The sequence below is a fragment of the Meleagris gallopavo genome, chromosome 8 (assembly GCF_000146605.3).
Source record: "Meleagris gallopavo isolate NT-WF06-2002-E0010 breed Aviagen turkey brand Nicholas breeding stock chromosome 8, Turkey_5.1, whole genome shotgun sequence".
Lineage (NCBI taxonomy): Eukaryota > Metazoa > Chordata > Aves > Galliformes > Phasianidae > Meleagris > Meleagris gallopavo.
The window spans coordinates 4,437,422-4,451,469 of NC_015018.2; positions in this window are offsets into that span (position 1 = coordinate 4,437,422).

The following is a 14,048-nucleotide window of genomic DNA, read 5'->3' on the forward strand; positions in this document are numbered from 1 at the left end:
GCCCTGGATGAGCAAAGGGCCAACAATGTGGCAAATAGCCAAAAAGCTGTTTGGAGCTCAAGGCTCCAACCATCACTCTGGTTCCTGGTGGAGAATCAGCCAGCAGTGAGGCTTCTCATGCCTTCCCACCCAGCCTGTGGGAAGAGGTGATCTTCTCTGAGGATGATGCAGAAGGATGTTGCCTTCTTCTATAAAGAGCAACAATTTGTTCTTAGGGGCTGGCTGTGGTTACTTCCATGTGTGATGTTCTTTGAGTGATGAGTTGTTTCTTAACGTCCAAAACAGAACCCCTAGCCTATGAACCATGGCCATGACCCCTTGCTGCTCCCCTTTCACTTCCAAGAAGAGCTTGGCTGCATCCACTGCTGCCCATGTTGTGACTGAGAACTATTTGTCACCTTCCTCAAGCCCAGCTCTCTTTCATCTTCTCTTGGGCTGCTTTCTCCAGGCCTCGACACAGAGCCTTACCAAGGTCTTCACATCCCTCTTGAACTGGGAATGTATCTAGAAAGATCATCCAGATGTGATATCATGAGTGGTGAGCCAGTATGTACATAAATTCTAGCCCTGGACAGTGGGTTGTGGACTTTCTGCAGTGTGAACTATTTCAGATTGGACAAAAAATCTAGGTGTGGGTGAGTGTATTTCAGACCCAGAATTGCGTGTGCATTTACACAGCTTTAACCTTTTTGGGTGAACTGGAGTTAGACTCCAAGACAATTTTAGTCAAAAGGGTCAAACTGGCTAATCTGGTTCTAGGTGATGGTTTGGAGGAAGATGAGATTGACTCCACTTTTTGCTGTCAAAGGTGATGCTGTGTGCTAGGAATGTTCCATGGATATAGCCATTTTGTCTCCTTTATAAATAAAAACATCGACTGGGGAATCTGAAGTGTGTTTGGAGTCTGAGATGAATGACCCTCAAACTGCTTTCCTTTAGCAACTGCTCTACAAAAATTCTGGTTTGAGATCTCTCTGAAACACTTTGAAGTAGTGCTAGAGCAGGAAGTTAATTAGGGCTGCTTTGATATCTTACAGCATGTTTTAACAGCTGCTTCAGAGGCCGCTCAGACAGCAAGAGCTAACGTGGCTTAGTGCATGCTCCTGAAAGTCTGCACTGCCTCCACCAAAATGTCTCTGTGTGCCACTGCTGAGGCTGGTTGTTTTCTTTTCTAAGAGTTTGCGTGCATGGGGACTTGGGAAAATAAAATAACCAAACCTCACTGTACTGCTGCTTTTTGTCTTTTTTAAGTAATAATAATAATAATAAAAAAATTAATGCTGTGGTTCTGCAGCCATGTTAGAAAATCTCCCTGTTTCTCATGTCTGTTTTCAGTTGTCATTTTCTCAAGCTCTCCAACAGGCTAACATTTTCCATGGCTTGTTTGCAGTTAAATGACTTTCCTGGATATTTTTAAAATAAAATCATGGCAGTGAAGAAACATGAGCTGTCTCTTCTCGGTGGAGAACATTTATATAGCCCAGAAGCAAAGATTTGCCCCTGCTGATCTGCTCACTTTGAGGAAAGCTCTCATGATTGCCTTACTGTGATGATCAGTGGTTGGATGTGGGCAATGTGCTCAGTCGTAGGAAAAAAAGACTCATCTACTGAAGGTTTTCTTTCTTGTAGCTGTAACTTTTATCCTTCTTTCTTTTTTTGTTTTGTTTTGTTCTCTTGGTGTTTTTGGATTTTTTTTGATTGATCTTTAAACTAGTCACAATTTTTGTGTTTGTGTTAAAACGAAAAGGCTAGTGGGAAGTTGTGTAGGAGGTTGTCTGACTTACGTACTTACAACTTGGATCTCTTAGCTTAACGCACATGTACCTAAAATGGCCCAAAGTGCTTATATTGGCCACAGAACAGGACTGTAAGCAATGACTAGCTTTGTCACAGGAGCGGGGAGATATCTGGGGTTTTGCATTGCCCTTTGCTCCTCCTTATTTGGCTTTGTGTGAGCTTTTAGGGAAAAAAAGTCCAGCAGGAGCTGAGCCGTAAACACGGTCAGCCACAACTGCAAAGCTGTGGTGCTCTGCTGAAGGGGCTCGAATTGGACCAATTAACAGCAGCAGGAGGATCGAGCTTTCCAAATCTGTGACAGGTAGGACTGAAGCCTGCATCCAGCCCTGTGGAGGATGAGCAATCTCCACTTATTTGTCTTTGAAGACGTCTTGGGGCAGAGTTGGAGGCCAAGGCCTACCGGAGCCCGCTCACATCACCGTGCCTGCATCACCGAGCAGGAGACTGGGCCGTGCTGCTCCCGCTAACCCCTGGCCACGGGCCCACTGGCTTCAGCGATGGACTCAGCAACATCTGCTTCACTCATTAGCATAGCACTCCTCTCCTGGCCTCCGGCCTGCGCCTTTGCTGCCATTGATTAGCAGCAATTTCCTTCCCAAACCCGAATGTTTGCCGGACGCCAGATTGGATTGCAATCTGCCTGCCGTCACAAAGCCACAGTGTGGGTGTGCATGCACAGGCGTATAAATAGCACTGACTTGTTGCCCTCCTAGACGTTTCAGGAACTCTTCTGCTCTCGCTGAAGTTCGGATTGCCTTCAGATATCTTCCCTTTGAGCTCATGAGTATAAACTTATTTCATGCCTCATCGGTTTTGACTCCTAAACCACGTTCTCATGTTTGCGTGTTTCTCCTGTTCAACTTCAGCAGACTTAGCACCAGGCAGGTACCTTTTAGCATCTGTTTCCTCCCCTGTCACCATCCCATCATTTTGCAAAGCCCCTTGGAAAATCTCCCTGTCTGGTTGCTGGATGAAGACCTCAGCTATTCCCAAAGCCAAAAATACTGCACCTAATTTAAAGCAAACTGAAGCTAGGGCATGGGGTTGCCGTTAATTACATTTTGCAGATGAAGTGCTTGTGAGCCATCTATTTGGTTAGAAACTGAATCTGTGGTTAGAAACCATATAGATGATTTGGTGAGCCTTTGAGGAAGAGTGTGCTATAATTCGATGCTGTTCAATGCAGGACTGTTCTCAGAGCTAACGTTTCATTTTGGGGTGAAAATTGAAGCTTTTTTTGCAAGAGTCGATAGAGACTACTGCAAGCTAAGTTGCTGTGAGCCCAGCCAATATACTACAGGGTATGGAAGGGGCAAAAACATGAAATAGCTTGTACCTGATCACCTGGTAAAAGTTACCACTGCTGTATCTGCAATATTTGTACTTACTGTTTATTAATATTACTAATTATTAATTCTCTTTATCATGCTCTTTGTGTTTCACAGGAAACATCACTGGTTTCTCCTGTACTGGAAAGCTAATGCCTGTGTTACTGTTTATGAAATGCTTATTGTCTCCTTGGAAAGAAAGGAAGTTTTAAAATGCTTTCTTAAATAAATGATCTCTTGCACCCTTAAAAAATTTTCTCACCCAATGACCCAGATCTGTGATCTCTTAAAGTTCTAGAAAATTCATCATATTAAAAACTTTTTTTTTTAATTAAAAGATTGCTAATTATTTCCTGTATTACTAAGCCAATGACAAACCTCTTCCCCATTAAGACTATACAGACTCTGAATGGCCAAGCTGTGGTATTTGGGACAATTGCCAGAAAAGTGAATGGACAATCCTGCATGAGCTCTTTTCTGGCTTGGTTTCTCCTTTGCAGGTTATCTGACTTAATCAATTTTCCTATCCAGCCCCAAGATGAAGAGCAGTGATGTGAAACTGCATCTGAGGCTGCAGTAGCCCAAGCTGGCTCCATTGTGTCATTTCCTCCTCTTCCCCTGGTTGTCAGGATTTGCGGTAGTAAGCTGCTTGGTAGGATGCAAAGTTCAGCTCTTGTCCTGAATGGACACACTGGGTTTGTCTAACATAGCATGTGGATGTATTATAGTGTTTCCAAAGGAGGTGATTCAGAAGCTATACCTCCATTTAGCAGAGCATTGTGACATGGAAGTGAACTAAAGCACTTGAGAACATGAAGAAGTGAATAGCAAAGGAGGGAGGATGGGATTTAGGACCAGAAAATAATTTAGGTCAGAAGAGCTGTCTGGAGGCTTCTAGACCAGCCTTTGCTCAATACCAGGCCACCTGTGAAGCTGTATCATACTAATGCCACTAGATTTTGCCTGCAAATTGAAGTTGGGTGGGATGGCTCTTCTGGTACATTACAATGCTGATTTTGAAGACCTGCTTAGAAAGGCATGTGACGTCCAGGATCATCCTTGTTCCAGATATATCTATCACAAAGCTGAGGAAAGCTTGTGATGAGGAAGGGAAAAATACTCTTGAATGTCTGTAGGTCAGTGTCCTTCCAGGAAAAAAAAATGGAAATAGTAGTGTTTGGCTCAAACAAGAGAGCAAACACAACATCTCCCTGAGTGTCTAAATTGCCATCTGCAATAGAGAGAAAGGGTAAAGCTTGTTTACCATGGCAGGATTGAGGGTGAGGTATAAGTCTGTCAGAATTATAAAATATTCTTGGAACTGCTAAATATTATAGATGCTAATTCCACTTTGAAAAGTATCCTGGAGCAGATGAAATCTATTGAACATCAGCTTGACACAAAATGAAATGGCATCGATGTGGGGATTAGCTCCTGCTTGGTCTCAGTTTCCTGGGACTTGCTCAAGGATGATTAACCAATTGCTCCTAACTCTGTAATCCAGTATGGTGAAAAAGACAAGTGAACATAGAAGGGAAGTCAAACTCACTACTTAAACGAAACGAAGCCTCAAAACAGTCTGCAGGAGAAGTAAATAGCAAGTGGAGAGCCATGGATGTGAATGAGATGTTAGAAGTTCTTAATAACAAGAAAGCTAAAGGAAACAACAAGAAATTTTTGGCCAGTAGCATTAAAAAGTGAAGATAAAAGCCACTGTCCCCCCTGCTGCTTCCAGTCCTTCATTGTCATCATCTGAAAACCTGAGTCTTCAGGTAAATAGTTAGTTTACAGTGGATGTAAAGAGTGTTAGACCTCAGAAGATAAATTACATTGGTATAAATTGACCAGGAAGGCAATAGTAGTTCATAAAAATCAGAAAAAATCTCATTTGAGACCTTCTGCCAGTGCAGCTGGTGTGGGAAAGGTGGATGGGCAGCCACTAACCTAACATTCTGCCACATCACTACCTCAGTGAAAAACAACCATAAGAAAGATTTCTGCTTTTGGATAAAGGAGCTCCTGAGAGCTTTGAAGGAATCTGAGGAGCTCTGAGGGCTGCTGAGAGCAACCAAACCCCACTGTTGAGATATTGCATCACCCAGACAGAATGCAGGAAGACAACACAAGCTGTTGCAAATGCGCAGGTTGACCAGGTGTTTGTCTAGTTAACTCTGCTTGGTGACCAGTCACAGGAAAACACCTATTCCAGCCTTTTCTGCTCATGATAGGAGAAACTTAAACATGGAATTTTGTGCAGATGAAGTCCATAAAGGCATTATATTTGATCATGTAGGACAACCTGTATGGGAAGCATATAAAAATGTGCATGAAGCATTAGTCTGGTGGGACTGGACAAGCCTCTAAGTGTAATTGCAGGATGATTCCCGAAGTGAGGATCTGGCTTACATCGGTCCTTGGCAAAGTGTTATTTTTTATACAAAAATAAAAATTTTCTTCAACATTTTAATATAAAATACAAAGCCTGTGCTAAAGGTTTGCAGGTGGAAGAGGCCAAGAGAACCGCTCTCATGAAAGTGACCATCATGCTTTATCTTGCCTACACAAGCCTAGAAGTTACACAAGACCACATCCTGGAGCAGACCGAGCCCTCTTAGCTTCAAGTGCTTCCATATCACACAGTGGATATTTGCATTGCACTTCACTCCCAGTGGTGTTTTCGTGTTTTTATGAACTTCTGTGCTGATGAGCTTTCTCAGAGCTTGGCCTTGATCCCACTGCACAAATGTCATTTTGTGCTGGTGCTGGTGCTTGCCAAATAATGTCCAGCTCTGTGTTTCACAATGACAATGGGTCCCATCTGCTGCTCAGGCTCCAGGTCCCAGCATATGAGTAGGGTTATTTTGGAAAAAAATGGAAGCTTTCTTGTAAATAAGAAGTCACACACTAATAAAATTAAGGTAGAGTTCAGAAAGATCAAGTACAGAATTTGGATAAATCATGTAAGACCTCCTCTTTTGTCTGCTGCCCCCACCATGGCCAGCTGCAAAGCTGAATAATGGCCCTGAGAGCAAGACGAGATGCTATTCTTAAAGTCAAAAGAAAAATACCCAGGCATGCAAGGACTCAGCACCTGTTCATGGCTGTGGCACTGAGGCTGACATTACAGCAGGAGTTGCAGGTCCCACCAAATGCCGAAAACCCCTAAGAAATCTCCTGAGCATCAAAGTTCAGGGTCTGACCACATCCAGCCACCAGCAGAGGGAGGAGATGGCAGGAGGGTGCTGAGTCATTGCTTCTGATGCTGTAAATTAGCACTCATAATTCACACAAAATGTGTACAATGGAACAGAACTGAGCTTTCTAATGACAGATGCTGGGACAGTCAGTTGGGTCCGACTGCTGCACTGACACTAAATGTGCACCGAGCAGGCACTTTTGAGCCGTGCAAACCTTGCACAACTGCATGTATTCTGAGAAAAAATGCAGAGTATAACATGATGTGATGGGAAGTCCTAGATGTGCAGAAGCCTTGAAGTCCTTAGGGCCTGTGGCCAGGTGAGTTGGGTCTGAACCCAAGGATGGTTCCCACCATAGGCATGTCCCACTTGTGGGGAACGTCATGCTGTCCAGTGCAGTGCTTAATGCACCCAGGTAGTAAACCATCACAACTCTCAACTCCTAAGTCTTTGGTTTACATTTTGAATTCTTGCTAAAATCTGTTCTCCCTTTGAAAATCAAATGGTTTTCACACAGGAACAGATTATGACCTCGTTGAACTGTGATTCCCTAAGAGCAACCAAACCGCTAATGACAGATGTGCGGTTATTTTTGGATGCTGAGTTCCTGTTACTTGGTTTGTTTTCAGTTTTTCTTGAGTGACTCTGGGTATGGAGATCTGTGGTTTCTTTTCTGGATTTGATAACAGAGACAAAATTGAGGGACATTTGAAACCTCAGCACGACTTGCTGGTTGATTCAACAGAGTTCTGAAAAATTTTCTCACAGTGGAAATTTGGGTGAAATAGGAGCTTGCCTTTCAAATGTAGTTATGACAGGGGACGAAAAAGAGTGAAGAGCAATAAACATAAAGAAAACTATGCATAAAATTCATACTGAACGCTGATCTGGAAGCAGAATTATTCTCTTTCTTGCTAATGTCTCAGTCCTGTTATTTGACTATGCTAGCAAGAGTGCAGACTGGGTTTGATCTGCAGGAGGCCAACAGCCTAAACCTGTCTGAGTAGCTTCCAAAAATTTGTCTTTAGAGGTGACACCAGTGCGACTTTGTAAACATGTCATGATCATCTGGATAATCTGCGAGGTATGGAATCCATATGGGTGACACTGGATGGAGAAATGACATGGGGAAAACGGGAAGGAGTGAGCTGATCCAGAGCCAAAGTGTAAGCAGCACTTACATCAGGGATGGGGATAACTCTCTGTACATGGCACCGAGGAGGTCACACGTGGGTCCTCGGGAGGGATACAAGAGAGAGATCTGCAAATGGATCACACTGGGCCCTGGGCCCCATGGAGCTAGGGCAGGAGCGCAGGCTTCTTTTCAAGGAAATTGAAAATGGTGGGTTTTCTTTTTGAGGATATTTTGAAATGGGTGTAAGGAAATCCTCCCTGCAATACACATTTCAACAAAATACAGGGAACCTATATACCCACATAACCAAGATAAAAAGAAGTCTTCCAGAGATGGTTGCAAGCATCTATGCAGCTGAGGTTCCACAGACTGACTCAGAATACAGAGGTCTGAATGACTGATTTTATTTAGAAAGTTTCAAATCCACTTACTTTCCAGCTGTGCTTGCTGTGCTCAATTATTAACTTCCTTCACCTAATTTACAGTGTGTCAGATGCTCACACCCAGGAAGTGTCTGCTTGCATAACTGAAACTTTTGCAACTTGAATGTTCAGTGGTAACTTCAGCTTCTAGTTTTTTTATAAACTGTGCTTTGCTGCCTCTGTGGTGCATGCAGATCCACAGTGATAGCTAATTCCTAAGCTGAGTAAAACAGACTTGCTCTCTTCCTCTGACAGGTGATCAAAGCTCTGAACAACAGCTGTGTGTAGCATGGGAAGTGGCTGTTTTCTGTGTGTGTGGGGCAAACAAAGTACGCTGGGTGAAAATGTGAAGCAATGGCAGGCAGCCAGGCCACTCAGATAGGAGCCAGATCTGCCTCCCTGCTGATTCTTGAATTCACTTCTTTCATTTGGGCGATTGGCATTGCCTACGTATCACAGACTGATAGCCAAGTGTTAATCTCAAGAACATTTACTGGATGTCACATTAGAAAAATATGACCAACACTAATTAATACTTGGGAAATAATCTTGCTGTTTACTGATAATTTCAGATTTAGGGTTTCATGTGCAAGTAAAGCAGAGATGAACATCACATTCTGTAAAGGCACTGCTGGCTTTGATCTTGGATGCAGAGCCCCCGTGTGCAGGAGCATGGATCCAGCCCTCCGTTCCCCTGCTTCCAGCACTGCTCCATACTCTCATGCTGTGAGATCTCAAGCCCAGGCTCTGCAACAGGATCAGCTTATGCATTTGTGTTTTGCTACTGTGGGCATCTGGATCCTTTGGAAGCCTTGGGTAAAGAGAAGCAGCCAGACCTAGCTTCTGAGGCTTGGGAGATGATGACCACACTGCTAGATTGCTTCTAATTTTGGATTTGTTGGAGTATATCATAACCAAGCACTAAGGGAAAACCCTAAGCATTGCTTATTCAGACACAGGACGTGAAGGGTCTTGTCTGAGCATCTTGCCTTAATGCAACAATTATTTGTAATTCTGCAAAAATGGGGAAAGGTCTAATTTTGAGCTATCAAATAAGCATTTTTAGTGCAAGCTCTGTACACTAGAGGGTACAGCTGCTCTTCTCCCACTTCTCGCTGAAGTGGGAAAAGAGCCACAGAGCCATAACACCCTGCTGAGCCTTTGGACTGCCCGTGGAGAAGGGAGCAAGGTGGCACGGACCTCACAGCATGGGACAGTGAACAAGGCACTTTGCTTGCCCCTTCAGTGCTGGGCTGGCAAATGCCAAAGCTGTTCTTGGCCCTTCAGTGAGGCCAAGGACTCATGCGGATGGGAAGGTTGAACTAGGGCATCTCAGTGTTCCCAGGCTGGAATCTGATGTTGGCTGCCTGAGTGGGATTAGTAAGCAATAGAGGAAGTTGTCATTTCCCTGCTGATGCAGAGAAAGAAGAAATGCCCCATATGAACCTAGCAAGGGAGCTATGGAGAGCTGCCAGGCAAAATAGCACCTGCTCCAGCATCAGAGCTAGCACAAAGTGCATCAGCACATGTTCATATGGATAACTGATGATAAATTATTTGGGGCGGAGAGAGCATCTGAATGATGCTGTCAGTGTCTGCTACAAGACAGAACGCGTGGCTTCCTACCTGACCTCTCTAATCCAGAGGATAGCACAGAGGCTTCACTATGGACCTAACTATTTTGAGGCAATTACAGCTTTTGTACAGCATAAGAGCAAAGCTATTTCCCAATTAAACATATGTGTCTGAGGTGTTACCGAAAGCCTGTGTTTCCTTGCTTTTCATTTGATTGCAATCTCAAACAAAAGGGCATGTACAAAGATACAAGGTGGGATGGGTTAAACTGCGATCTAGCCAGGTGCTGAAACGTGTGCAATGATGAGAAAGTTATGTGGGCTCTACTGGCTTCTGTATTTAATAGCGGTACGGATAAAGCTTTCCTCAAAGAAGAGATCTGATGTGCTTTTCAGCCAGGAATGTTCCTGTACCAAAGCCCTGCGATGCATTGAGCAGGCTTGCACCTACCACATGCTGCCATTGCTTCACACTTAGAAAACCTTGTGAGGTCCTAGAACAAAAAATTGTGAAAATTGGTGTTCCTTAATTTACTATAATACTTTAATGATGAGTCAAGATAATTTTTTTTGTGAACAGCTTGAGCATTGCTGGTATATGTAAGATACTGAAGACTTTATCTGAAATCACAAAAACAGCTGCTGAAACAAAATTTGTGCCCTGGCCAAATATGTGGAAACAAGAGCTCATCAGACCTAGAGATATTAAGGTTGCAATGCTGCACTTGCTACATGATAGATAAATACCACAATGTGAAACACTACAAAGGTTCAAAAATGGAGTCAGTACTACATAATAGTGGGTGAAGCTACAGTCAGTGTTTTGCTGGTTGGGTCAGGGTTGGGTGAGAACAAATGGCTGAGATGGTGGGTAAAACTTCTGCATCCCTGGGGAAAAAAGAAAAACCTCTCTGAACAGCAAGCTGGCCAGCTAGAAAACAACTTGCTGCAAGTGGTTTCCCAAGCACCAGATTCAAAGCCTGGTGGGATTGACGGCACTTTGCAAATAAGTGACTGGAGGGAGGTAGGATCATCAGGGAAAAGGGCTGAGAAACCCCTGTTCTCTGGCCCATGGTGGGGGGTCAGAGATCTCATAACATGTCAGTCCCTTAGAGGGAATGTCTTACCCACTGGGTCACGTTACCTTGCCAAGCTCAATAAACCAGATGCAACCACAAGCCTCAAGAAGGCAGACTTTGGGCTGGGAAGGGAGGAGAGAGTTGTATCTCAGATCGAGCACTAAATAGAAGTGAAAAACCTGTGTGTGAGATGAATTAATTATAGTAGGAATTTAAATACGTTTGTCCTTTCCTCAGATTTGAGTATCTTGAGATTCAGGCTGCTGTTTATTCCCACAAGCTTTTATGAAAAGCTGAAGGTTTGAAAACTGTAATTCTCTTTTTTTTTCAAGGAACAACATTTTGTTGAGAAAAACCCTCAAAAGCACCTGAAATGAAAGAGAAAAGAAAATGTCTTTATTATTTCCACTGTGGTGGAAACAAGCATATGGTGACTTGCAAAGGTGTGAGAGTTTGTGCACCCATGGCCCCGTACAAACTGCTCAAGTATGCCGAGTCCTTATTCCTGCATATAAGCTGGTGTCCTGCTTAGAGTGGAGATTTACAACCTGCTCACCATGGGAGTTGCATAAATAAGACGTGCTCTCCCCGTTCTCACACATTAGCTTGTTTTGGGAGGGGAAAATGACTGCTTCCTTCAAAGAAATCCCGGCTTTTGCTGATGCTATCTGGCATTTTCACAGTGTCATCACTTTGCAACTCATTTCATGGCAAGTGTGCGTCAGGGCTTTGGGGTTTTGGTATACCACAGACATCGTCTACTTCTCACATGCCACTAGATTGAGAAAGTTGTAAAAAATACAAAGGGTCTCTGCTCAGAGGAAAGCGCATTGCTTAGAAAGCAGTGGGAGCTGCCTGTTTCCCTTTTTGGGTGAAGAACAGGAATTTTCAGAATTTGGTCAGAATGTGGTGGGGCTGTGGTAGAAGTTGGACTTCGATCCCAGGGAAAATCAACTTTGAGATAACCAGCTCTACAAAAACTCCCCATTTATTTGGTACATTCGTTTTCAACTATACATGTACATATACTGTGAGTGTAACTATATATATAAAATGTCTTCCATCCTTTTCTCTTTGTGACCATAGCAGGAGGAAGGGCCTTTGCAGCAGCCACCAGTGGACTAAGATGTGTGGCAGAGGGAACAGCGTGTTCTTCCAGAGCATGAAGCTTGGCTGTGGTGCTCACTTCAGGTGGCTACATGCGTGGCATAGATGCCATGAATGACTCACAGATGACTGCAATACTTAAAATTTCTTACAAGGGGTTGATCTGAGGTGAACAGATAGAGGAAAGAGACATTTTATGTATCTCTGTGGACTGGTTCTTCAAAGGTGATGCAGAAGTCATTTGTATGTGAAGTTCTCCCTCTGGCAAAGCTTAGTTTTACAACAAAATATTCTCAGGAATTCAGTTAAATTGTGAAAGTCAGATGAGGGAGGCTGCCTGAAAGCAATACAAGATGACCATGTATCTGGCAAACTAGAAACTTCCTGATGTATGTGTGAACTCAACCAAATACTTTCTAATATGCCAAACTGAAAGCACATTTGAATCAGAATTAAGTTCATACAGTTGGGCCATCCTGCAGCTGCTTCTACAGGAATGTGTTTGGGTCTATCGTAGCCTTACTTTCAAGCTTGACCTGTCCTCTGTTGCTTGTATCTCTTTTGGAGAACTAGAAGGGTTCCAAAAGAAACAGCTGTGGTTCTTATAGTCATCAGTAGTACTTCCAGCTTGTTTCAGAGATGCAGCTTGCCCATTCTCCTTCGTGCTGCAATTAGGAAGGTTGAATGGAGTCAAGACATGCCAAAATAATGCACATTTGGTATCACTACAATTTTCAGCCCTTACTGCTTGTCACCATAAGCAGAGTTGTAAGAGTCAGAAGAGAAAAAAGCTGGAGCCAATACTAGTGGAATCATTTGACCTGAGGTCAATGGCAACGGGCAGTCCCATGACGTGAAAGCTGAAAGTTCCTGTGTCCAAGGGCAAAAGCTTTGGAAAACCCAGAGGATAAAATAGCCGTGCGTTTCTCGAGATCTACATTCACATCTACTTTTAGTGGCTTGGACCAAACTTTAATGTAAGCAACTGCTTTGGCATGTTGCACTAAAATTTTATCTGGATGGTGTCGCAACGTCCTTTGGGTTGTGGGAGAAGACTGTGCTTGAAATATGCATGTTTGAGCAAGTTCAATGCAGCTTGCTTTTGCTGGAGCCTAACTTCCTTTCCTGGACGAAGCCAGAGATTTGTGGGCTCTAATAATGTGGCAGCAAACCAATTTGGCGTATAGAAATGAGAAGGGCGAGTCCCTGTTCCAGTTGCATAAAAATGTCAGAGTGTGTGGGGAGTAGATGAAGGTAAAATTAAGGCCCAGTTTATTTTCTTTCCTTTAAAGTGTATTGTGTTTCTTGCTGATGAGAATGATTTCATAATTACAAGCATATGGTGAAAATGTCTGGGTATCGGTACAGAGTTGAGATCTGAACTCAGGTCTGGTCTAGACCATATTCCTGTGGCTATACAGCAGGTAAATCTTGTGGCACAATTTCTTGACGTTTTAACACATGAAGCACTGCCAGCATGTGATGACACAGTCAGACCATTGGTGATCTCAAAGAACATGGTCTATTTGTTTTCTAGTATTGCTGACATGCTTGGGGTCAGCATTTTGATCCATACCCTTTAGGCATGTCCTAGACATTTTCTTGTGACATCAAGGAGAATTGAGACTGATGTAACTACTGGTTTTCAGGAGTGCAAGATTTAAAACAAATAATCAGAAGTTAAAAAACTTGTAAAACTGACAGTTCATGTTTTACTTGTTAATGTTGTTCCAAATGTAAAATTGGAGTGCTTTAAAATCATTGTTACAGTGCAGTTACCCATGAGGCAAAATGCCTTCAGTCTGCTGGGAATGACAGACAATAATGGCAGAAGGAAAGTCAACAAGGCTAACATCAAAATACTTGTATTTATAATTGCTTTTACGAAGTTCCTGGAAAGCCCCTGTTTCAGATGCAGAATCCTGTGGAGTTAGGTGAAATAGAACAGAGCATAATCTCAGTCCCTGAAGGGTTTGAGCTATGCAGGACTCTTCCACTGACCGGACTGCCACTGACACACTTGGAGACCATGTTACGGGAATGTTGTTTCTAGTTGAAAAAAAAATAACTTATAGACATTTTTCAACAGCAAATTATATTTCTTCCATCTTGTTACTGGCTGTTGGATGGCCAGTGCAGAAGGATCCCTTTTGCAAGACAAAAAGGCTAAAAATATAATAGAAATGAACGTCTGCAGCTGAAGAGTTTGGCTGGGACTTGAAAAGTTTGCTTTGGGTAGGAGCCAGGTCCTGCTGAGGTCTGCAGGAATTTTGCTCTTGGCCTCAGTGGGGCCAAGCTTTCACCCTTGGAGGCCATGTCCTGAGGAAGAATTTAGTCTGAAATAATTTTCAAAACTTGTATTGTTTGACTCACAACCAAGCATTTTGTTGAGACTGAGTGGCTTTGTAT